General features: G+C 44.5%; 1 protein-coding gene across 3 annotated transcripts in view; it reads right to left on the bottom strand.

Moving 5' to 3' along the window:
• The window catches only part of PCSK7 (proprotein convertase subtilisin/kexin type 7), a 434,758-nt gene that overhangs the window by 382,871 nt on the left and 25,740 nt on the right, over positions 1-26,147 (bottom strand). For all 3 annotated transcript variants that reach the window (XM_069614474.1, XM_069614475.1, XM_069614476.1), the window contains one exon: positions 23,676-23,864. The gene's annotated coding sequence lies outside the window, so the exon portion shown is untranslated. The remainder of the gene's footprint in view (positions 1-23,675; positions 23,865-26,147) is intronic.

Below are 26,147 nucleotides of genomic sequence, written 5' to 3'. Positions count from 1 at the left end.
TTTGTCGGATAGGAGTTGCTCTACATTATATGTTGTTAACTGTGTTCAAATGGTTCACTCATTATAGAGAAGATGACGGTCTGATAAAAGTAATGTTTACACTCCATTTGAATTAGGGTTTTCTAAAAAACTCAAGCAGCCATTTATTGAGAACCAGCGTCTACATATCAATAAAGAATGTCTATTTTTCTATAGTACTTAGTCCATTCCTAGCTTACCCACATTCATGCCCTCCAGGTGCGGTAGGTTCATAAATTAGATGCAATTCATCTGGTCTCTGTATTGCCGCCAGGCAGAAATTTTAGAGGCATTCAATCATGCCTGATGGATTTGCTACTAGTGCAGTATATTAGTGAATAGTCTCCGTTTTGGTATTTAACCACCCACTTCACACTTTACACTGTTTGGACATGGTGGATTAGCACACGTAGAGACTGTTACAAAATCTTCCTCCAAGATGGTGGTATATATTCCTAGTAATACGATTTTTGGCATTCTAGTTCTGAATAAATCTGTGAGAAACCCGACGGTGTTTCCCCCCCCCCACCCTCCCCATCTACTCCCCAGGGATCTTCCATTCAGGAGGCCCGGGAAGAGACATCGATTTTGGATCCAGACCCTGGGGGTGGACAAGCGAGTGAGGATCACCTGAGTGGAGGGTCACAGGGGATTGGGTGGAAGATACCCGAGGGCGACACTTGGTATTCTCCCTCTCCCCATTTTCCGTCAGAAACGCCTTCCTCAGCCTTCATGGGATATTTTCAGTCCCATTCCATCTCCACCTCCCCATTTCCGACAAATACTGGGAAGAAGAAGAAGCAATGGAGAGTAGTGAGGATTACCTGCACGAAACACCAGGAAGACTGCCACCTACTACCATTAGGTGGTCCCCTTAATAGAGTCAGGCATTTAACACCGACTACTCACACCCAACTCCACTGGACTCCTGTTTTAAGTATAAAAAGGTGTGGTTTTGCACAAAGGAGCGAGCTGTGAATCCTGCCGAGAAGCCTGGAGAATCTGCAGGAGAGCTGCGTGCCAAGACGCCGGCCAGGTGCTTGTGAGGGGTTGTAGCATAGCTAGGGAGCCAGAGTGAGGCAGCCTTTGTCCTGTTGGTGTTGTGAGGAGAAGTGCTTGTTCCTTTGGGATGTGTACCGGACCCAAGGGGGTCTGAGGGGCAGGTGATGAGACCCTGATCTCGATCCCATATGCACGTAGAAGACGGCTCGGCAGACCCGGTGAGTTGAGCAATAGAAACTCTGGAGCGTGCAGCTAGCTGGAGCGGAAGGGGAAAAGACAGTGCGAGCGACACAAAGCGGAAACCACGAGAGATAACGAAAAGTTAATGGAAAGCGAAAGAAAGGCGCTGAGAGCGCGAAAAGGGAAGAGAAGGACTTCAAATAAGATAAGGGTGCGAGTGATCCGAAAGGGGGGAAAGTTGCAAGTGGGCAACGGAGAGCAAAACAAGTGTGCAAGAGGCACGGAAAGGAAAAGGACAGGTGCAAGGGTGCACAAAAGTAAATAAGTGGATGTGCAAGAAGCACAGTGAATGAACCAAAAGGAAGGTGTCAAGGGCACGACAAAGCAAGAGAAGGAAACAAGGAAGGTGCAAGTGCGCACAGCAAATTGTAAGATAAGGGGTGCAGGAAGCACCTGAAGGAGGAAAGGATAGAAGAAAACAAGTACAGGAAATACATACAGAGAGGGGCCAAAGAACAGAGTGGTCGCACTTAGGAGGAGCAAAGAACCTAGCGTTTTTGCAAAGACTCTGTTGTTACCCCATGAAAAGGTTGTGTGTGAAACGAACTGTAAATAAGAGAAAGACATCTTGACAAGTTGACTTTTGTGTTTGATACTGAAGGGGCCTAAGCTTGGGAAAGGAACCCTGAGAGGCCTAAGAGGAATGACGTTGTTAAACTGAACTTGTTTGGAACTGAATGGGCCTGAGATTGGGGATGGGAACCCTAAGAGTCCTGAAAGAAACGGTTATATTTATGTTTTGTTTGAAACTTGGAAGGATTGAAGCTTGTGGAAGGGAATCCCCAGGAACTAAAGACAATGGGTGTTGTTTGAACATAGTGCACAAACATTGTGGAGACGAGCCAACGAACAACCTCTTTTTGATTGTGCTGAACTTGATATTGACCAAGCCACACCTGGTGACCCTCTGAAACCAGCCTTGGTATAAATTTCTTTTTGAATCGCTATTATTCTTTAAAAAGAATTCCTACCACATTTTATCACAGTGTTTGGGCAAGCATAGGTTTAGACCGATGGATTTTGGAATTTTAGACATCAACGGCCCTTAACAACATCAGTTGAGAGTACCATCCCTTTAGAGTACCATCCTTTAGAGGTAGAGCTAGTTAGGTATTACACAAACCCCAGCATTATAGTAAATAAAGGTTTTGAAACTATAACACTTGAGTCGGTGTCTCGCATGCCTGTCACACAGCATCCCTATACAAATTGACGCCATCATGGCTCCCATATCTTTTTTTCCCCCCATTCACCTTCCGGCACACTGGCAGCGGCTCGTAGAAGGAGAGCTCCACATGTCCACTTCAAACCACAGTATGTGTTAGTTACATGTCCATAAACTCTAAATATGTGTGTCTCACACACACACACACACACACACACACACACACACACACACACACACACACACAAATAATGGATGTTCTCTACACTTCCCTATTCCTACTTAATTTAACTGTGCATATTGTTCAAAGAGTACTTCTCTGGCCTCACCATTTATTGAAAACCATCACCTATGCATTTTTCTTGTGGTGGACGAGTTACATTTCCTCAGATTTTCTGACCACAATGTGGCTATATTACACATGTCCAACATTCCTTTTCCATTAGCAGATTGACATCCATATATGTATGTTTTTAGGACACACTCTTTTCACCAATGTGGTCTGCGTTACCCACCCAATGATTAAATCATTCAGAAATTATCTAGTCCAATTTACAGTCTAGGATTTCCCAGAGAGAGATTAGCCACATAAGCAAGGTAAAACGTAGAGGTCAGTAAACCTGATATAGTAACCTGGGAAGTAGGGCAGCCTGGGCTAGGGGGTAAGCTGCTTACTGTAGACAAGAGCGTGAGGGACAGCCATTGGTACTTTGCCTAACATTTTAATAAAAACCCTTGAACCATCTCTGCGAGTTTGCATGTTCTTTTGGCCATCTGTAACGTGTGGTGTTATCTTGGGATTCATCAAGCCCCAATATGGAGGCTGCCCATGAGAGAAGAAACAAAGAGGAGATTCCTGGTGAAGGAACTGGATCACTCAACCAAAAGCTCTGGAAGCTGGGGTTAGAACTGGAATTCCTAAGCCTTGATCCTCTATGAGAGGAATCAGAAGACTCCTAGGGCTCAGTCAGTTCAGATAGTTCTCCAGAAAGCAGAGAAACAAAAGAGCTGCACAGCTACTAGGAACACAGTGCACTGCCCAAATGTCAAAAGCACAGCCGCACTCCGGCTGCAACCCTGGAGCCACAAAAGAGACTTGTATAACTGTGCCGTGGAGCAGCACATTGCAACTAATTTGCAAAACGTCCCTAGGATTTCACCACAATGCATCCCCTAACATGAAAAGGGACATTTGCAGAAGCGCTATTGTAGGGCAGTCCGCGTGGCTAAAAGACATGTGGCTTGCACCCCACCCCTCCCCCGGAGCAGGAGACCAATGCTAGTGGGGGGTTGTGAGGATAAAAAGGGTGACAAGAAACAGGAAGGTGTGGGCTACTGTGGTGAGGTCAGAGGGGGTAGCCCAAGAGACCAGCACGAGGAAGGAAGTTGGACTGGGTTGTGGAGGAGTTGAGAAAGGAGGGGTACTGGTTGGTGAGAGTGAAAGGAGGGTGACTGGTTAGAAGGTGGGATGGAGTAGTAGTGGTGTGGTGTGGAGAGCATTAGTAGACTTTGAGAGGGAAGAGGGGAGGGAGTAACATCAGAGGGTGGTTGTAGAAGGAGCAACAGAGGAGGAAGATGTAGGGAAGGAGCAAAGAGAAGGTGGGAGGAGCTGCAGCAAGGAGAGTAGCGGGAGGAAGGGAGAGTAACACATACACAGGTGTAGAGGAACCTTCATGGCGTACCAGGAATAAGACTGAGTGGGGCTTTAGTGCCTTGAAGGAACAACCCCGAGAAGTAACCTGGAAGTTAGAGTAGGTTTTGTCTAGGGAGACCAGGAGAGGGATTAAACTGATAAGATTGCCTTTAGGCACTTATTTACAGCTAGGACAACATGGATAGTACAGGTCCATAAGCTCTATATAGGGAAGCCTGGGATAGGGTTGAAACTGCTTACTGTAGACAAGAGAGCAAGGGACAGCCCTTAGTGCTCTGCCTAACCTTTTAATAAAAACCCTTGAAACAGCTCTGGGAGTTGGCCTGTTCTTTAGACCATCAGCGACAATAGCCAAGAACAAAAAGTCACCCCCTTATGCATTCACCACATGCATACAGCACAACATTTCTTTCTCGCCAAGAATCAATTAGAACTCATCAATCGCTAGTGGTGGGTAGAAACTTTCTGGCCTGTACAGATGATATCAAATTGAAAACAGTGCTAAGGGTAGCTCTTTAGTGATAACGGACATGGAGTATAATGCATTTGAATGTTGTCAACAACTAAATGACAAGCACAGATAGGTTACATAATATTATGAAGAATATTCATATTTTGTCAAAACATGTTCAGGAGCATCGCTGGATCAGCTATATGACTAAGCAATGTTTAACATCTCCTAATCCAACTACACCTTTATTTTATATGGTATCAAAAAGGTACACAAGGATCCACTTAAGCCCTCTAAATTACCTACACAGTCGTAACAAAACATAGTAACTTTAACCCCTTGGTTTGTATTTAGACATTTCTTCAACCATTTGCAAGCCACGACAACATATGTCAAAGATGCCTCTCACTTTTGGGAAAGATTTTTATCCACTAGACCGGATCCTAATGACATCTTGTTCACTAGACACGTTAGAAATTCATATAGTTCAATGCCACATGCAGAAGGCATTGAGACTACAGAATGGATGCATCACCATGCGGAAAACAGTGAGGCGAACAAAGAATCCCTTTTATATTTATTGGATATGGTATTAACTAACAACTATTTCTGTTTTAAAAATCTTATTTTAAACATTTCTACAATCAGACCCACAAGGACCCTGTTGCATGTAAAAATGTTCATGTTTAATTTCGAAACTATACAAAAGATACTATGAAGGCACACCTTGCTTACAGTAATTTGGAAACGCAGAAGGCGTGTTATTCAATACATCTGAATAGGTTGTGGGTAAGGGGGAGCAATTGTAGTTCTGGCACAGGAAACTGCTACGGAGTATGGAGAGAAAAGGTTGTTCCAAATTTGGTAGACCTCCTGTCTCCTACACAACATATATTTTTAATTCTACTTACCAACACACGTGTACCAATGTATCATAAGAATAGGCCATCTTCTTGATCCTCAATTGCTAAGGTGATGTTTTATTGCCCTTATAACTACCTACCTTCAGCTACCCTACACCAAATTCTTGAAACTAAAGACATTTTGTTGATGCACCCTTTACAGATGCATGCATCATAACATTTGAAGAAAATGTACTGTGTACCAAAAAGGTTTTGTTCCTGATGAAGGGACTGATCCCGAAACGTGTCAAGCTCATTATATTTTGTATGATTTTTGTATATTGAATACCGTTTACTACAACCGTTGCAAACAGCACTATTTAATTCTGGTTAGCCCAGAGAAATCTATGAATGTTAAGTTCTCTCTATAACGGTTATAAAACTTAGACAAAGTCTTTTTCAGCACAATTGGTGTGCAGGGCACGGGAGTGTCCACCAATTGGGAACTACTTTTTCTCTCAACGTTTAATTTTGAAACCAATGTGATTCACAACACAACATGAAAAGACAGTTTAAAACATTGATTCAATTAATTTGGTGATATTTTTGGAGTATGGCACGGAACACCACAAAAGCCAAACAACTTTTTGTCAGTATTTAAACAGTTCATGATCACAACAAATTCAGAATTATTGTTGGCTCCCCAGGCGTTCAGTTTTTGGACATTAAAGTGGAAGTGAAGGGTGTTCATTTTCAACAAATCTATACCAAACCAATTGATCGCAGTAATTTATTGCATTACTTGAGTATTCCCCAACCCCCAATCAATTAAAAGCTTACCATATATTCAACAGAATAATACAAAAATGTTAGTGAAAATGAAACTTATCCAATAGAGTGCAAGTAAACGCAACAGAAATGTGTTAATCTGGGGCACCCATGAATAGAATGGTCAATAATTGACAGCAAAATGGATCATTTTCAGGATGTTACTTGCAAGACAATTTTCTAACTAGCTCCAAAGTAAATATGGGTATTGAAATGTTGTATTCAAAGTTCTAAGTTTAAACAATATGCAAGGACAATCTAAATTTCAACATGATTCAAGGTCGAAAGAAATGCAGAGCAATCCCATTGTTGCATTCCAGCGGAGCCACAATTTTACAAGATTTGTTAGGTAAAACTAAAGAAGAAACTGCAAAAGGTATTTACATAGCAAGGAAAATTAAAAAAATGTCCATGTATAAATAAATTGTGGTAATTTTAGTAATGTTATTAAAGGAAAATGGGTACACCATCTTACCAAAACCGATAACATTGTTACTTTTGAAAGCTCTAAAATCATAGGGTATAAAATGCCTCTGTTAGATGTATTACGTTGGACAGTCACTGTGCTTAATTTGTAAGAAAAAGTGTCGGGCCCACATCTTTTCTAGCGTGCCCGTGACACTGCTGGCGACCAGTTCCTCACCATTGCTGCCTCCACCCACAGCTGCTCCCCACAGTGTCAACACATTTGGGCTTAAACTACAGCTTGCACCTGCTCATCAGGGTCGGTGGATGCTTTGACTATCATTACTTCATAATCAATCTGAGTCTGAGACAGTACGTGCCTGGGCTCAGAAATAAGTGCCAGGGTTGAGCCCTGGCAAACACCCCCACAAATGAAGCACTTGACAGTCCATCAGAAAAGCACGGATCAAGAGGAACAAGCAGAAACATGATATGTGAGAAACCTGAGGTTATTCTCCCAAGCAGACCTTGAGAATCCCTTATTCAGGTGGCATGGTAAGGACTGGCACTCTGATCCCCACCCTGGGTATAGACTAGCGAGGGAGGATCACCAGAGTAGGGGAACCCCGGGGTTATGCACGGGGGAATGCCCCAGGTGAGATGCGGTATTACACCGGGGAGGAAGATGAAATATCTGGGGTCGTTCTAGGTTATTCAAAATCTACCAACCCCTCCGCATCCGATAAATCCCCTAGGAGCCCAAACCTTGTTGCATTTGGAAACCACATATTCCAGAATCCCTGTTTTCCTGTTTCCTACCCGAACACTCCCAGTTATTCTTCCCGTCCCTCTCCTTATTTTCCGAACTCCCAGTCTTGTGACAAAACACTACTGTTCCCACAATCTTCCCTGTTCGTTTCACGATAATAATCCTGGTCATTCCCGCTTGTTTCACAAACTCTGCCAAACCCACCCTTCTGAGTTTATCAACACCCCTAGAACGAGGGCTACGATTCCTTGTAACACCTTTTCCCCATCCTACCCTGTAGGATATTAAGAAGCTCTGCCCCCCACCCCCTTTTCTACACCAACACTTTTACACCATGAAAGACAACAGACTAACACCAGAGCCGTTTATCTGACATGTCCCAACACATGGGTCAGGCAAAGTCGGGCAATTGACAATTACTACGCAAACCTGACGGCCCTTTACCTTCCCCACAGGGATAAAAGGCAGAACACAAGAGCACACTACAAGCAAGGCCGAACGCAAGAGGAAACAGCTACATCGGAGCGGCAGCTCAAACTGAGGAGAAAGGCGGCGAGACCTGGAGGGACGAAGGGGGACCTGCCCCTGCCCTTTTCAACTCAGACCCACAAAGCCTCCAAAAGGGAAATCATAAGACCAGGATTCATAGCTGGCATGTGGAGTAACAGATGTCAACTGTGCACAGGGGCCTCCCGCATTGATAGCACAAGCGGGGAGGCACACTGGCTACTGTGGTACTGTCCTTGACACCAGAAGCAAGACAAGCAAACGGGTTCAGCACAAAACGGTGAGTTGGAGGAAACCGATAGCAAACCGAACGGTGTTGAGCCCAAGGTTGCAAGTGGCAAATTTATATGAACGCAAGGAAGAGAACAAAGAATTTGTGTGTGTTTGAACTTTTGGGAAAGCCCAAAGAAGAGCCAGCTGCAGAGTGGTCAGACGCAGCAGGTGTGCTCATTAGAAGGACTCTCGCTGGCCCCTTTTGTTTTGTGTTGAAACTGCAAGTACCAGAAGGCCCTAGGAAATGGCAGCGTGAGGTCTTGTTAAGATGGATTTCTGAACTCTGACCTGGTGGACAGAGGTTCAGAAGGCCAGCCTAGTTTCTTAGGACATGCTAACCTTCTGGACAAGCCATACCAATCAAGGTAAGATTGGTGGCGGTCAAGACTAGGTATCAGGAGGGGTGAGGATGATCGAAAGCCCACAATGAGCACACACAGTGAAGGATAATACAAATTACTTTCAGTCAGATGTATATCAAAAATACATACACATTTATTAAAGGCAGTTTAAATCAAACGCAAGCAAAGATCAACAGTAATACTTAAACCAACACAACACTATTATTAAACATATATACAGATACCAATGGCCTAAAGGAATGGCACACAGTAAGGAAAGGGAGCAAACAGTGTGAATATACGTTAGGGAGTGCTTCACTTATCAAACCAAACTCCAACTAAGAGGCAGTCCAATCCCTAAGAAGAGTGGAGCCTTGTGCTCAAAAGTACTTTTGGTGTAGACACATGCGATTGTGCGGTAGAGTGAAAACATGGTCTCTTCCAGGGGCTGTAGCTACTCAGAAAGGTGGGTGAGGCAGTGACGAATAAGTTCCCACTATTCAAGGAGGGACTCCACAAGAGGGGAGAAAAAGGACCCAAGAGTTGGGAACAGGACATAGCACAGGCTACACAAGTATAGAAGAGTGGCCCACAGGGGACACTCGTGCATAAAAATGGATGAATGCGCCAGGGGGCACCGGTAAGGGTTGCAAGTACTCACCGACCCAAGGCGCCCTCCAGAGACTGTTAAATTAGCAAATGTGAACCGGGTTGAAGGGTGCCTGCGAATCGGGATGAGGTATAATACAACCGAGAACGTGGTGTTAAAACAGTGTGAAAGGCCGTAGTGAACACAACAGAGGGAGGCCCACGTATTGTAAGCTACGGCAAGTGTGAACCAGACAGAGGGATGCCGAAAGAAAGCTTGGGGAAGGGAAACCTCGCTTTCTGAGATAAAGCAAAGCATGAACTGTGTTAAAAACTCATGATCTGTGTTAAAGAAGGCTGTAGTAAACCAAACCGAGGGAGGCCCGCGTTGCAGGGAGGATCTGAGGCCGGCGCAGGGAGATCCTAGGGGCGAAGAGCCATCGCCCAAGGTGCACAACCATCGAAGGAACTTTTCTTTTCTTTGTTGTTTTCATCTGGCAGGCCTTCTAAGGCAAGAGACTTTGTAGAAAGAATTTTGGCTCCTCAAGGTTCCGTTATCATTGAATGGAATAGTTAGCCTTGTGCTGGAGAGGCCCAGGAGTGTGTTGTGCTCAGAAGCTCCGTCTTGTCCCGTGCTTAAAACGTGGGGGGAAGGGAGACCCAGCCATACAATCCTGACTTATTTTGTGAACACTTCTTTCTTTTCTGGTCAACATTATCCCCCATTCTTTTGTAACTTAGTAAAAATTGGCAACATGTTTTTTAGTATATGCCCTTTTTATGTGACAAGACGCTACTAAGACTTCCTTATTATTATTTGATGGTGCAGCTTGCTCCCATCTTAGCTTTCGGTTTATATTAGGCGTTTTTCTCACCCATGCTTACAGTTTAATAAACACCCTAGACTTGTGTCCGTCTTTACTGTTTCCACCGTGTGTTCCTTTCAATAAGAACAAAGTATTAAACAGTAGCTAAACATTCTTGGGAGTTCAAATCAGCAAGATAGGTATTAAATTCTCCTACCCATACTGGTGTGACAGATTAAGTTAAATGGTGGAATGGACGAAAAACTAAATTTCAACAGTTTTATTTGACTCAGGTATGTGGTAAATGGAGAATGATGTTAAAGTTCTGCCAAAGTTGTCAGAGAAAATGTCCCCACAGGCCACTTTCATCGAACGGTAGCCTATCAGGGAACTGCGCATGCGTTTACTTCACACTACACAATGAGGAAGAGGGGATAAAAGACGGCCGAATATAAGGTAAAGAGGTGGATTGGGGAAGGGTAGGCTATGTGTATGTGCGCGCGTGGGGTGCCTGCGTGTATGTTGTTAGGAATGGGGTGGGTGGCCCCCGCCCAATACTCAACTCAGCCTGGGGGGAGAAACGGTGGGGAGGGGACCAGAGCTGCCCCTGGCAGCATGGAGCGGCAAGGTAGGGGGTTCAGAAAGGAAAAGATGGTTCCCAGACAGCACCAAAAATCAGGCCCGGGGAAAGCACGCTCTGATGAAATCGGCCTGCTCGGAAACAACGTAGAACAGGGGTTAGATGGTAAATGTTAAAGATGCAATACTGTAGGAATTGTTTGAGCTAGTTTAATTGTTGCCTTGCTGTAGTTTGTGTATTGGCATCCAATATTGTTTGTCAATAGTTGGAATGGTTTTCCTGCAACACCAACATTCTTCTTCATGAACAAACACACTATGACCATGCCCCAAAATGTGTACTCGCCACTAGCCTCTGATCAGTTTTGGACAGTAAGACATTATTTGCTGTGTCCATTTGGGGGACGAAGGGGGAATGGGAATGACAGTTTATGTCTGGCTAGCAATTGCTAACTATGCAACGCAATTGAACACCCTTCAGGGTTCGAAATTGCTGGGAGCTGAAAGCTATTTAGCTCCTGCTTCTAGCCTAGGATAGCTGGTTGGCTTAAAACCAAGTTACCAGGAGCTTCTTTTGGCTCCCCAGGCCAACTGGTGTCTTACAAACATGCATATGTGAGATTCACATTTGAGTGGTTGAAAATGTAAATAAAGAATCGTTTTTGCTGAACATTTATAAATACTAATTTACTTCCAGAAAATGGAGCTAGTCGTCAAAACACAAGATCTCTTGGCATACTTTTGGATTTAAATAAAAAAGGTTGCCCTACTGTCTGTTTTTACTGAGTCTGAGACCCACGGTCACTGAGAAGTACATGGACCAAGCTTGATTTGCACGCATTTAGTGAAATTAGAGACCATGCTTCGCTCGAGCAGAGCATCCGAAACATCACCACTGTGAACTATGGCTGTCAAAATGAAATATATATATGCTGTGATTTGCAAACACTTTACTGTTAAGAGTTGTAATAAATTAAATACTCTGTTTGGAAATATGGTATAGTTGTTTCCAGTCCATAGGGCATCACATTTGTTCAATATGTATTCACTCCTACCCCAGATGCCCATGGAGTAGGGGTTACCCACCTTTCGTTATATGGGAATTATGCAAACAGGACCACATAAAACCATGCTAAGTGACTCAAAAACATGTTTGTAGGATTTCATGATGTACTGTTTGGTTCAGGCTGCACCCTCTTTAGGACACGCTCAGCTCACTGATCAAGTCCCTTGTTAGAGCCTCAGACCCCAGTTTTACATCCCACTTTAAGTACTTCCTACTACACCATCCACCATCCATATCCCCTCAGATATAGCTCTAAACTCTACCCTTCTCATCCGCTCACAGGCATGTACCCATCCTCCCTCAACAATTCCATGCGAAGGTTTCACCCCAACCACCAACTCAACTGCCCCAGATACATTCCCACACGCCAGTCACTTCCAGACATGCCACTTTCCACACACAATCCACACCCAATCCACACACAGGTATCCACTCAGTCACACCAAGACAGGAACAAGCCCATCCTACCACACCTGTGCATCCTGAATCAAAGACTTACAAGCACATCCATCTAACCCACAATCTGCCAAGAAACCGCTCTACCTTCCCTCCATACTCCCAAAAGCACATGTCCATCATTGCTCACATTGCCCCACAGGCACAGAAGAGTAGGGGTTAAGGGGGGGGGGAGTAGTGTAAACCTAGCTCGAGAGCAACAGAGCGCTGTACAATCATTCAAGCAACAGGAAGCTAGTGTACAATGGGCCCAAAGAGGTGATAAAACCAGAGACAGAGTAACCCAAGTTGTGCTTGGTGCAATTGTGGATTCTCGTCTTGACCACTATTGTGTGATCTTGGGCAAGTCTCTTTGCTTCCCTATAGTGCAATTTCTTTATCTGCCAAATGTGCAAGTGCTTAGATCATCAGTGTAATGTGGTACATTAAATCAAAAAGAGCAGGAAGAAGCAAGAGCAGATCCAAACTAGCAGCTAAATTGAGGACTTTAGAAACAGACCTAGGCACTAATGTAAATTTGTAAATATTTGTAATTCTTTAAATATATTTACTGCATTTTCTCCTGCCAAACTGTACACATGTTCCTTCATTGTCACACTGTAATTATGTAATGTAAAGTATAAGCAACCTGTAACCAAGCTTTGAATCACCTTGCTGCTCATGCGCCCTCATACCCTCGGGTCTGGTGCGCAATACAAATGAATAAACTAAACTAATGCAGGCTTCCCCATTTGACCAGAACTAACCATGTGCAACTCACTGAACACCAGTATAAAGTGCAATATAACAACAAAATAATGTTGAGGGGTGGTCTGGGTCCAATGACTAAATCATAAGCTTTGGGAGGAGACATCCTGGATCACAATTAACACTTGCTTGGGGACACTTGATGTACCATTATTTTTTAGCAACTTGGGTTGCAAATCATGCATATTTAATTGTGTACCTATCTTGAGTAGATTGGTGGAAATGCGCAAATGTGCGACTTATACAAATCAGGGCCTATTTGGGGATTCCCCGAAGAAATATCTTGTTACGCTCCACCTTCCTGCCCTAATAACACTTCATTTTGTACCTACGGTTTGACTTGCTTCCGGTGTTAGCTAATACGGGAGCGTGGCAGAAAATAAACGGAGAGGAGCGCATCTGTCGCCTCTGTGCTACGCACGTCGAAACAGTGAGCCATTTGCTGACCAATTGTGCGGCCCTTCGTGCTCTTCATGCAAGGGGATACGCAAAATGTGTCAACTATGGCTCCAACCAGTTATGGAGCACCTTCTATTGTGCAGAGTCCTATGTTGTTAGGGCGTCTGCTTATAATAAACTCTTATGTACACATTTTTTAAGTGATTATTTTATGTTGTGATTTTGAAATGATATGGCTGCTTTTTTGTTTTAGGAAATAGTTTTTTTAATTGTTTGTGATTTCTGTGTAATGCAATTACAAAAGTGTGTTGTGTGCGAAAGGACGCTAAATGCCTCCTGTATCCACCTAATAATAATAAATAAAATTAAAATAAAATTAAAAAATTACCCATTAACATGACTGTCAAGAGGGAAACCTAACAGGGAGGTAGGACAGAGACAGTCCTACCTCCAAGGTGGACTGTGGCAGTTGTGATGGGCCCAATTACTGCCCCTCTCTTGTGCCAGAATGTTTCTTTGTAGACCAGTGTTGCCTCATGCCTTACCTCCAATATCAGTTACTTGCCAGTGTCTCTCTTTTGCCTTTCGAGGGCCAGCACCCGACAAGAAAGTAGAACCATCAAAGTACAAATCCAGAACCCTACACACATATGATAACTCTGTTCTCTTAAGACTACAAAAGAAAGTGGTGACAACGACAGTCATGAATTGATTTGCAAGCTGAAAAAGTGTGACGGGGAGAAAGTCGCATGGAGAATCCGCCTCCATACATGGCAGACAGAAGGACCTCACGGAGCTGCTGTGCCACATCGGCAAGCCAACACAACAAACATGGCCCCTAAACCACAGAGGAGAAAAAGGGGAGAAATGCCTACCCTGCCCAGCGTACCAAGTCCGCTTCTCTGTCATTCAACCGATTAAGCTTGTGTCAATTGCTGCTTTTGCTGCCACCTTCATTCCCCCTCCCACTCCCGCGACGGACTCCCACACTGACTCTGCCTTTGCTAATCTTAATCTCTCGATCACCAACACCCTGGACATCCTTGCCATTGTTATGAGGATCTGCATGAAGCCTCTCTACAAGCGCAACACCTGGTATGCACCGACCTAGCCTCTCTCGCACGCAAGTGCAGAGTTGCTTAGCGGAAGTGGCGGGCATCAGGCACATCCTCCGACAGACTGGCCTGCCGCCTGCTCTAAAGGCAATACAGACCCTCCATCCGCTCGAAGAAGAGGGTTCATATCCAAGCCTGCATCTCTGGGGCCACTAAAACAGGCAAACTGTTTAAACCTGCAAGGAACGTGCCAATCCTACGGCAGCCTCCACTTCTCCCCTGCCATCCATGACCTCCTGTACTAGACTGGCCTCCCACTTCTTAACCAAATCTCAGAACATCCTGTCCTCGCTCTCCTCTACTAACCCCCCCCTCTCCTCCCTCCCCAGCTCTCAGACCTCCCTTTCCCCCCGCCTCCCCTTCTACTCTCCTCTTTCTCACCCATAGCACCGGATGAGGTCTCTATGTAAAGTCACCTCCAAACAGGTGCTCCCCACTCCTCCTGAACTATTAAGGGCAACATTGCCTCCCTTGCACCAGACTTGGCCAATTTCTGTAATTACTCCTTTGCCACCGGCTCCTTCCCACTACCCCTCAAGGACTCCCTTAGGCAGCCTCCCATCAAAAAACAACTCTGCCGACCACTCCTGCCTGGCTAACCACCACCCTAACTCCATTACCCTGTTCCTGGGCAAACTCCTGCTGGACAAGGCGGCCATCTTCCAACTGATCCAACACACTCTCCCCCTCTCCTGCTAACACCCCTGTCTGCCGCAGTGACTGGCTTCCTGGTTCCCTCCGAGTTCTACAGGGCACTAGCCCCCAGCATAGTCCACCACCTCCTCACACTTGGTATGTGGACCCTCTCCCCCTGCAACCCATTAAATCCCTGGCACTTGTGCAGCTGGCCTCGCCTTAGCACTTGTCTAGGCCCCTGTGCCCCCCGTCCAGCTCCCCCCTTTTCACTTGCATTCTCTCCTCTTTACCCTGCGCTTCCCTTCCCACCATAGTACTTCATGCAGACCGGCACTGCCAGACCCCCAAACCCCGCCCGCCCTTGTTACTGCACTTGCACGATCCGAATGTCACAAGGCCTAGTAGGACCGTTCTTCATTGCCCCCGCCCTTTTTTTTGTCTTGTGGCACCTTGATACACCATGTGTTGTATAGGCGCCTTACAAATATTCAATAAATACAAATATTCAATAAATAAATGAAAGACTTGGCGCAGGGCCCAGGAACACAAGGACTTGCTTTCCCGGGAAGCCATCTCCATTACACAGCATTTTCCCTAACCTGTTTGATCCCTTATCTGCCTTGCTCTTCTCCTGCTCTGGGCCTTCCTGCCATCTGGTCCAGCTTCCTGGTCGCCCCCCAAAATTTCCAGGAGTCTGTCCCCTCCAAACTGGTTCTTGCTTTCAGTACTCTTCTCTCCAGTGCGTATTCCTATCTGCCTCGCCTATTCTGCCCTGGATCCTGGGCGCTCCGGTCATCCAGTCTGCCTCCTGGTCCACTGTTGGATCCATGTTCTCCACTGGATAGCTGGCAATATCCAGACTACCTATACAAGTCCCATGTGCTGCCAAGAAGAACGTCACCCATTCACTGTATCTGCACTATGTAAAAAGTGGGTGACTGAGCTGTTGTGGTCTCGGGAGCATCGGTCAACATAACCTAGGAGTGTTATCATCTATCTGCCTTTGGAGCTTCTATTCCCACATCAATAATCCAAAACCCTGCAAGAGATCTGGACGCAATCAAGACAAGGAATCCCGCAGCCTCAGGAGACAGTCTGCAGCATCAGCGGGACGCACAGCTTGATGCACACAACAACCATATTCAGATCTTTCTGTCCACTCCACAGTTAGGGCAATGGAAGACACTGCTATATCCACAGCACCACTGAAGTTGGAGGGGGCACCAGCCACCATGCCCTACTGTATCAGTCTGGCAAAGGCATGCAAATAGCAATTCCCACAACACTTCCCACCAGAGTCATAATTCTTGTCCATCTGTGACACCAAGGAACTGTTAAGACCAAAGCTTATCTAAGAGACAAGCTATCCAAAGAATCGATCAGCCAGTAGAGGAAACGATGGGCACTGGAATCCTATGTCAGGCCACCAGCAGAGCTGACCGCCCTGCTCCCATTCTCACTCATGAGAGAGCAAACTCACTGTGGGAAGAAATCAGTGCACATTTCTGTTTACTATCAGGAGGAACGCATCTACTAATATTAGTTAACAAATACAGATACCCAGTAGGTCGAAGCGGTCTAATCCAAAAGCACACATTCTACTTCTGAAGACTGAGCAAATACTGGCAAACCAAGGTACACAAGGCAGATAATGGGTAACTAATTTGAGGTTGGGACTTTTAAAATGACTTTGATCCCTTGGGGTCAAGTGCATCAGCCTCACCCCATGATGGTGCAAGCCAACAGAGAAGACAAAAGGTTAATTAATACACAGAATTAATGGTTTATTTATTTTATTGAGCATTTGTTAGGTGCCTTGTACAACAGAATTGCGTTTCAAAGTGCCACAATCCTAAAAACAGGGGAAACAATGCAAAACAGTAAATATGGTCATGGTCCTACTAGGCCTTGTGGCATTCGTATGTGCAAGTGCAGTGAGGGAAGAGGAGGAGGAGGAGGGAGCGGGGGGCGGGGTAGCAGAACAGTGGAGAAGTGCTGGAGGAGCCAAGGAGGAGATATCAACTGGGATGAAGGGCATGGAATCCTGTGAGATTCAGGAGGATCAGGCCACCGGTCACAGCAGCAGTGGGATTATTAACAGGGAAGAGAAAGAGGTAGAGAACAGCAGAGTTTTGAGCAATTTCCAGAACTTAAGGAGGTCCGGCTCAAGTCTGAGAGGGGCAGGGAGGTGGTTTCAAACAGAGGCGCCAGCCGAGGAGAGAGACCTGCCCCCCACTCTCTGCTAGAAGAAGTGTTGGACAGGCGCTTAGGGCTCTAGCAGATTAGCATTTGGGGAGGGAAAATTGGAGATTGCGTGGTCAAAGGCGCCAGACAGCCTTGTGGATGATGCAGAGGGTCTTGAATTTGATCTTTGCAGCCACCGGGAGCTATTTTAGGGCTGGAGAGATGCGATCCATGGGCTTGAGGCCAAGGATAAATCTTACAGCCAAGGATTAGCCTTGCGGCCCTATTCTGGATTAGCTGGAGGTGTCGTAGGGAAGAAAGAGGGAGATTGAGAAAGATTGTTGCAGTAGTCCAGCCTGGTTCTAAAGTATAAGGCCACCAGCAATGAACACCAGGGAGCAGCATTTGATTTGATTTTTATTTATTTATTTATTTTTTTTAAACAGGGGGTACCCCATTGTATTCCTTTTGTTCCCTGAACTTCCCATCATTTACTTCAGTTCCCCATTAGACACTGTTTAAAGATGTGAAAAGATAATACCTCTGCCTGTGACATTCACTGAGCAAAATAGTTACTGCATAACCCGAAAAAGGGGATCATAGACCTTCTGAACGATCTACTTGAAACTAGTTCAACTATCGCATGACTCCACATCTAACTGGGTGTGCCTCAGCTACACTCTTCTCTGGCCGTGCTCCTGCTTCAAATATTCTAGCACATAGCACCTCGACCTCTGCTCAATCAACTCATCTGGAAATTGAAAAGAAGAAACAAAGAATGAACACATGAGCTCTCTAAAACATGCCAAGGATTGGCCATGAGATTAAGTCCTAAAACAGACACCGACAAGAAAAGGATAGCAACACAATGACGACAAGCCCACTGAGTCACCCGTACAAAGGGAACCATTCTAACCATAGAGAGCCCTAAATTCTCTGCCAGTTGTAACGTACCACTGTTCAAGTAACTAGATAATTATCCATGTATGGGATGCGGCAGCCCTATAAAAACCCTCAGACACTGCCAAATTGATTGCAAAATATATGCACGATCAGGTTTACCAGTTGGAAGCCCTGTTCAAGGGCTCTGCAGATGTCTCCAAAGAGCTACACAGCAATCTAGTGCCTGAGCCAATTATTTTTTTTTAATCTCTTTTTTACCTTTTAAAAAATGTAAATAAACAAATAAACACACAAGTAACATGCAATTCAGCAGAATAAAACCATCCTTATAAGTAAATAACAATCAGAATAAAAAGCAATAGCACATTTGAAGCAAAAAATGAATCCAAATCACTAACGATGGCTTTCCAAATAACAGAAAAAGACAAAAAAAAAAAATTAAAAAAATAAAAACACACATGGGACGTGACCAGACACACATACCCAATACAAACAACCACCCTACCAGACTACATTAAGCAAATTCTCATACACTCCGTCTAATCTTCAGTCATAAAATTCATTAATGGTCCCCACTGTTCCACATAGACATCCTCTCTATGCTGCTTTTTAAACTTTATCTTTCCTGAAATTTGAAAGAATGTGTACATTAACTAGCCATTCGGCCACACGTGGTTTTTACCTGGTTTTCCAGACTTTTAATATTTGTCTGGTTGCGACCAATAGGACTTTACGCTTCACAACCAATAAACCTACAATGTTGTGGGGATTTCAAAAGCACTGTAGATGGGGTTCTCGGAAATACAATATTCCAAATCAAATCAATTCTATCCAGCGCGTCATTCCAAAAATCCCTCACCCTGACAATTCCACATCATATGTAACAAGGTACCTTTCTCCTTCTGACATCCCCATCAACTTTCAGCTTCTAACATCCCCAATCTGTGCATCCGAACTGGCGTCCAATAAAGGCGCCCCAATATCTACTGCTGAATATAACGCAAATTCAAGTCAACTTTCGCCCTAACAGGAATTTTCTACAGATTCTCCCATTCCTTCACTGTAATAACCCTACCGAATTCCTCAGACCAAGTGAGCCTCAACTTCTCCCATGATCCTGCCAGATGTGTCTCTAATGGAAAAAGTTTTTAAAAAGTTGACCCCTTATGTGGCGCAGACTTGAGGAGATTGCACCCTTCCGGCCTCTGAGCCAATTATCTTGATGCAAAACCAGGTATCAAGGTAACAGTCACGTTGTCATGCAATTGGCTGAAAGAATAATGTCTGGTCGCTGAACACTAAATTCCTAAAAACTGTAGTGTGGGTCGGATTTCTGCCCACACAAAAGATATGCCATGTCATGTGCAAAGGCGCACCAAAGTTGCTGTGCCAGCACATGTGTCCCCATGCCTCATACACACAAGGTCATGCCATGCGCAAGATGTGGAAGGACGATAGCATCACTGCAGGGTTTGAAATTAACTGGAACTTGGAGGCAATTAGCTCATGTTTGTAATAGCGAAGATGCATTTGACTCGTCATGTCAACTATTCCTGTACAAACATACCTATGAGACATTAACTCTGGTTGTTTGGTAAAGCGTTTCAAGGGGAGCATTAGAAGACTAAACGTAAATCATAATGGGTCATATATAAAAGGACAAAATGTTATAGTGAGCATGTCATGTGCAAGTTACTTTTTTGCTATCTCTTTGTCGCCCCAGAGAGAGCTTCTGCTTACTGGGTGATGCATGATATCCAGGAGCTACTTGTGGTCCTCCTCATCAAATCCATATTTCAATCCCTGTAACTGGGTAACAAGGAATCTCTTTGAGGGATCCAAGAAGCAGTTAGGTAGAGAACACAGCTCTGTGGTATTGGTCCGCCGCCTTTGTATGCCATGAAATACAAGCCAAGTATGACGCGCACTGTGTGAGTCCAGTACACGACACTGCATTTAGAACGAGGAAATCGTGGAACCAGGAAAAAAAGGGGTGAATTTCTGACTTTACAAACTGAAATGAGTGAAGCACTTTAGAGTAAGGACTTGGTGAGGTACAGGCTTTTTCGTTAGTAGTTGGTGAGGTTTTTGAATGGGCAGTCAAGGTCGGGCTCTTGCTGTCAGGTGTGCCAAGTGTATAGTGCCAGGACACTTGGTAAAGCCATGGCTTTGGAGTTAATAGGCGTTGACGGGGGTGTGATTTCCGAGTCAAAGTATACACAGGCCACGCGCTGTGGGGCACATGGTGGCGACATCGGCTGGGCTTTGGTGAGGGGAGTATAAGATGCGCAGAAGTCCTAGGGAGAATGACTAACTGGACAATTTGGAGAGGACCACAATGCGGTGGGGGCAACAGGGAAGCTAGATTAACTGATGACAGTACATTTGGGGTATTTCAGAAGTTCATAACAACCCATGTTTCACTACCGAGGCATTAGAAAAGACACCTCCCTAGGCGACCTCCACGCACCCCCAGCTCAGGTATTGGAATACTTCCCGACACAAACTAAGCCAATGACAGCAACGTAACTTCCGGATGTAAAGACACTAGTGGCGGACTAGAGAACCAAATGACCCCATTGATGATGGCACATGCATTGAAACCTTAACGTACAGTCTGTTTCAAAATGGTAACCAGAACACATTTTGCCAATGCCAAGATTTCCGTCGTTTCCACATCCTTGGCCCAAATAGCCAATTCTGGATGGCGAGCGCTCGTGGAAATAAAGAAAAATCACCAATTCAAAGATGGTCGCCAAAATTACAGGAGAAACCTTTCTTGGTCGCACCATATTTTGAATACGTGAGTGACCGCATTCAATCCCCTTTCTATGTTTATTACGTTATCCTTTTCGAGGACCGCGGCAACCTGACCCGCACGGAGTTGGTCTGCAACGAGGTAGAATGGGGCCTCATGAGGCAAGTACTTGGACGAGGAAGAGTGGAGGTAATGGGGTGCATTGAGGAGGGTGCACGTTAAGCTCCAGAGGTGTGCATCCAAATGTAAAACCCTCTCCTTTGTTGACTTTTAGGCACGCGCGCAGTCAATTATATTTGGTAGGTGTGTGATGAAGAAAATAGTGGGATGTCACAGACTGTTGTGTTACCCCATCAAAGACAAAAAGGAAGATCTTCCTGGAATCATTCTTGAGTCATCAGGTGACTCTATCCTAGAGTATCCATGGCTAGTTCAGGGAGATCATCCGAAACCACCCTTAAGTATGTGTATAGGCTGAAATATTCAAATGAGACGACTCTAGAGTTATCACAGAAACTACTCCAAGAGGAGTTCTGATTACTTCCAGTGATGATCTTTTATTACTCCAGGATGACCCCCATGACAACTTCAGGATGGTGCGGATTACTCCAGGATGACCCCATGACAACTTCAGGATAGGTGGGGGGGGGGATTACTCCAGGATGGGTTTGAAATTGTGAACGATTATTGCAGACAACTTCAGGAGGATGTATTTAGGAAAAGGGTTTTGATTCCTTGTGTGTAAGATGGGTGGTATTACTATAGGGTTAGACTTATGGATAGTGTACTGGAAAACATGGAATTTGCAGCTGTTACTTGCCATCTTTGCTAGAGCACTCAAATGTCATTAACTAAGGTTTGCCGATCTAGTATACAAAACTACAAATCCACCCCCCGTCACGAACCAACCTCTAAACTCCCTCATTTCATATCTCACCCTCTAGCTAAAATGGCATCACACCCAATAAACTCCCGCAATTACAAATCACTGCGCTAAAATAAACACTTTCAGTGACCTAAACAGAAGCTCTACCTGCATGACAAGACTGTCGATCACTTCACCCAATTTAACTATGAGCAGCTAGCAATTAGTTCGACCATTCACCACACCCAAGAAAACATTAGCTGACCCAGAAATCCAATAGCACAAAAACATGTACCATTTACAAGTTGGCACCAACCTACAAATTCACCAGAACTATAATAGTTCTACACACAAGATCACTTGCATCTTGAGTTTCAGAGAGCAGCATGTGAGCTACAATTACATTGTAGATTAGTAGCAGTGGCTGACGTAGCAACCAAACTCGGTTGTGGGGATGTTCCAATTCCATTTATTTTTAAAACCATAATCTGAAAGATTGCACAGGTGTGTGGTAACGTGTAGGTGCCACTTCATGGTCCAAACAGGCATGACCGTCATACTGTAACAAGAACACACTGTTAAGAAGACGTGGTGATAAGAGTTGAGCTTGTCAAATTAGATCTGTCCGACAAAACATTTGTAACAGACAATTAACGGGTTACTTTATAGTCCAATATTTTGCAGTTGCACAGCTACATCTCTGGGAACTGCAACATTACACAGACATCTGCCGATTTATTGCTGTCTATCAATTGTCCAGGTGAAGCAATAGGCAGGTTCTGAGGAACAAATGAAGAACACTAGCCATCCCTGCCAAAAAGGTTTTCCAGCTTTTGTGAACAGCCATTAATACATTTTGGAATAGGCAGTTTTCACCCAACAGCTTTTACAATATAATTCTCTTATTTTTTTTTCACTGCATCTTCTTTTTCCAGATTCCACCAGTAGCTGCCTTTTCTCCTCTACCTTTCTTTTTAATGCCTCAATTATAGCTTTTCGTTATTTCATCAAATGTTTCCTGTGTCTTAATACTGTTTCTTGGCTGCGGGTATGAAAAAGGCAAGTTGAAACTTCATAATGCGACTACCAATACAACAAACATTTTGCCCGAGCTGTACACTGGGGTGACTCCCCTTAAGCGTGACCCTATCCGCCCCCCTGGAGTTTTGCTTATTCTTGCTCTCCTTGGCGCTTTCCCTCCCTCCCCATGCAGCTACCCACAATTCAGTGTAGCTGCACACATAACAATGTGTATGGGTACATACCGTTGAGAGTGCGCCGTGACCACTATAATGTATAAATAGTGGCGAGCTGCATCACCAATTCCACAAGGTCTACGCATAAAGACCTTGAATGAATAGGACAGAAAATGGATTGGTATTTGCGAATCACACTCTACCTTGGACATCCTAGATTAGTTCCCCCAACCCGTTGACTACATTTTCAGGATTGCATCCAAGGTGTAAAAAACAAAAAAACAAAATCAAAAAAGATAGTTTAGGAATTTCGATTTGGGAACCAATCCGGGATGTCCAAGCACCACTAAAAACTTTTAGCATAACGTGCCAGCCATTGACAGGTCTCTCGGGGCTCAACCCTTCAATCATCAAGTACTATCAGAAAATTGTTTCAAGATATTTTCACAATCAACTTCAATTTCAAGGCCTGGAAGACGGCTTAGGGCGAAACATGTGTCGGCTGACTTTATGGGAATAAATCACCAACAGATGAATACCCTTGAATACCCTGATCATTTACTTTAATTCTAAAAGACTGTATACCTAACTTTAAGGAGGTAGAGTGTGATTCGCCAATAGAAATCCATTCTCTGTCCTAGCTGCACACATACTCTGACCTGGACTACAGTCCCCGACGGCGTTCAACCCATAGCGCTTCACCAATAACATAAGAGAAATAAGTACACCATCTATAGGTACTCTAGAGGAAAGAGGTGCTGTAAATGAGGTGGGCATTGTGTAATCTGTATGTGTGAAAAAGGGGAACGACTCCACATAGGGACGTCAGATGTACCCTCCTCCCCCAAACATCAAATAGATTAAAAAAAACACATTGCTTACCTAACTAGAAAAACATGACTCCTTGAAATCTTTTTCTTTACGTATTTCTCTTCTACTTTCATCGATACCCTCTATCAGCAATTTCCAATTAACTTCACCAGGAATTGCAAAGGCTCAAATTCCCCATCCTTTCAAATGCACAGAGAATTGTCTGAATCAAAGAGTGCCATGATGATTTGGAGTTATTGCCTAAAAGAAGAAATAAAATATGTAAATTTAGTAAGTGCCAAGTATTTGTGAACCAGGTCTGTACCCAAAACCATTAATTTATAGTGGGCTCGCTATGTATGTTCCTGCCTGATGTGTCCCGATTTATGAGTGAAGCGTCTCTTGGTGCTTGGTTAACTTCCTCCAAGACTTCCACCCATTATGGCTTTAACTAGTTGCATCGGTTCGCAAATTTAGAGGTGTGTGTTCTGGAGAGGTAATACGTTCTTAAATGCCAAGCTCTTGTACCTAAAATGCTGCAGTCATTTTGTGTGTGTTCTTTAAAAGACAAACACATGTTTCAGTTTTTTTAAATGTAAATATCAACCATAGAGAGCCCCACCTTGCAGACAGGAAATAGGAGGATATGCAGTGACAGAACCAATGACCAAAGTGATCTTTACTGGGGGAACAAAAAGTAAATATTACACCTTAGCAGGAAGGCCTTTGCTAACATGAGCCAGGCACTATCCTCCAGAAGGGTCACAAGCCCCCCCCCCCCATAAGCATCACTAATGTGCAATAAATTATGCACTACAGCTGAACTAGTGCAGCGCTCATAGCAGTGGAAAAATCCTGCAAGAAGTAAACCAAGCTATGGTTTCTCACACATGCACCATGGCTGGATACATGTAGATAACCTATTACGTAGAGGGTCGGGTGCACCTATCTGAGGAAGGCATGGACTATTTGTGTGGAACATTGTGGGGGCATTGGAGCAGCAACAGCATTAAAGCCAGAGAGGGGCAGCCAGTAGGAGCACTTATCCCCTACTTGGCAATGGTTTGAAAGCAATCAGCCTGATCCGTATAACAGTAATTTTGTGGAACTGGGAAGAAGTCGCCCCACCCATGAAAAGGGGGCATCTGTATGCTGAACAGCTAGGGCGTCTTATGGCAGAGGCCTTCAAACTGGGGGGCCCAAAGGATGCCAGTTGGTGGGGGGCTTGAAGGATTATGGTGACTTTTTAATAGAAAATATAAGAATTTGTGGCGGGGGGCAGAAATTATTTGACTCAAGGGGGGGCTCCACATAAAAAGGCTTGAAGACCACTGCCATAACCTTTTAACTGCCATGGGTTTTCCCCCCCTAGTGCCAAAGCCTTATTTGGTGATTTTGGTATTTCGCCATTCAATGCCTTCTACCATTTTCTGTTTCATTAACCCCCGTTGGTGCCAAGGAGGAGGTATCTCGTCCTTGGCAACAGGGAGGTAATCCCAAGGACAAGATAAATCGCCCTTGGCACTTAAGGGGTTAAGGTAATAAAGTGACCTCCCACTTTCAAATAGCAAAGCAATTCACAGCACTCCTTTCACGCCCAGGTCAGAAAATTCCCGCTACTGCGCCAGTCCTGATACACAAGGCTTCTGAAAAATCCAGACAAGCAAGAGAATAGCTCAACATCATCTAACGAGAATGAACTGGTCCCATCATTAGATTTAAAAAAACCCATAAAAAGCATTCACCCCAGATCATAAACAATGATCAGAAAAGATATTTTCAAAATTAATGACAGGGATCACTATCCCTAGCAAGCATTCAATAAAGTTTACAGGCAAACCATCACTGCTGAGGTCAAGTGGTTAAACAAAATTCGTGGGGAGCATTAAAACTCTCCTTTAATGCAAATTCAGTTGCTGGACAATTAAATGGATGCCACTTTTTTTTTTAGTTGGCTGGTTTTCAATGGCTTAAGTGAAAGCAATGATCAGGTTGCAAGCATTGCGAAGAGAAATAAATAGATGGGGGCATCTGTCCACTGTTGGTTAGAGGACTCTTTCTCTCCCTTCTTCATGAGAGCTTGGATGGCCAATATCTGCAACCATGCTCTGTGCGCCGAATCACAACAGCAAATCTAAGCCCAAAGCACCATGTGCCACCAGAAGGAGGAACGCAGGAATCAAAGAACTCATTCATCAGGGCATTTCAACCATCCCCAGCCTGAGACTACACCTGACGTTGTGTGCAGCACACCCTGTACCAAACAGCGGCTCAAACAGTCTGCCACACACTTCAAAACTTAGCCAGCCTTCATGCTAGCCAAACAAAACGTTGCCACTCGGCACCCTGTTTCAGAATTAAGCAATATTAAAGATGCTGCGAAAGTCACACACGCTTCGCACAAGCCACACATGAACAATCCCCACACAAGGGAAATCTATGCCGGCGGATGTCTGTGCACTGGCATGCAGCTGTCTGGGCAACTTATTGAAAATTACAAGCATTGTGCCCTCTATATACAAGAGACACATTCTCACAGGGGCT

This window comes from Ambystoma mexicanum, chromosome 9 (genome assembly GCF_040938575.1).
Source record: "Ambystoma mexicanum isolate Mex_15411 chromosome 9, UKY_AmexF1_1, whole genome shotgun sequence".
In the NCBI taxonomy this organism is placed as follows: Eukaryota; Metazoa; Chordata; class Amphibia; order Caudata; family Ambystomatidae; genus Ambystoma; species Ambystoma mexicanum.
Note: the sequence above shows the minus strand (reverse complement) of the source record. Positions and strands in the feature narration are given on the sequence as shown.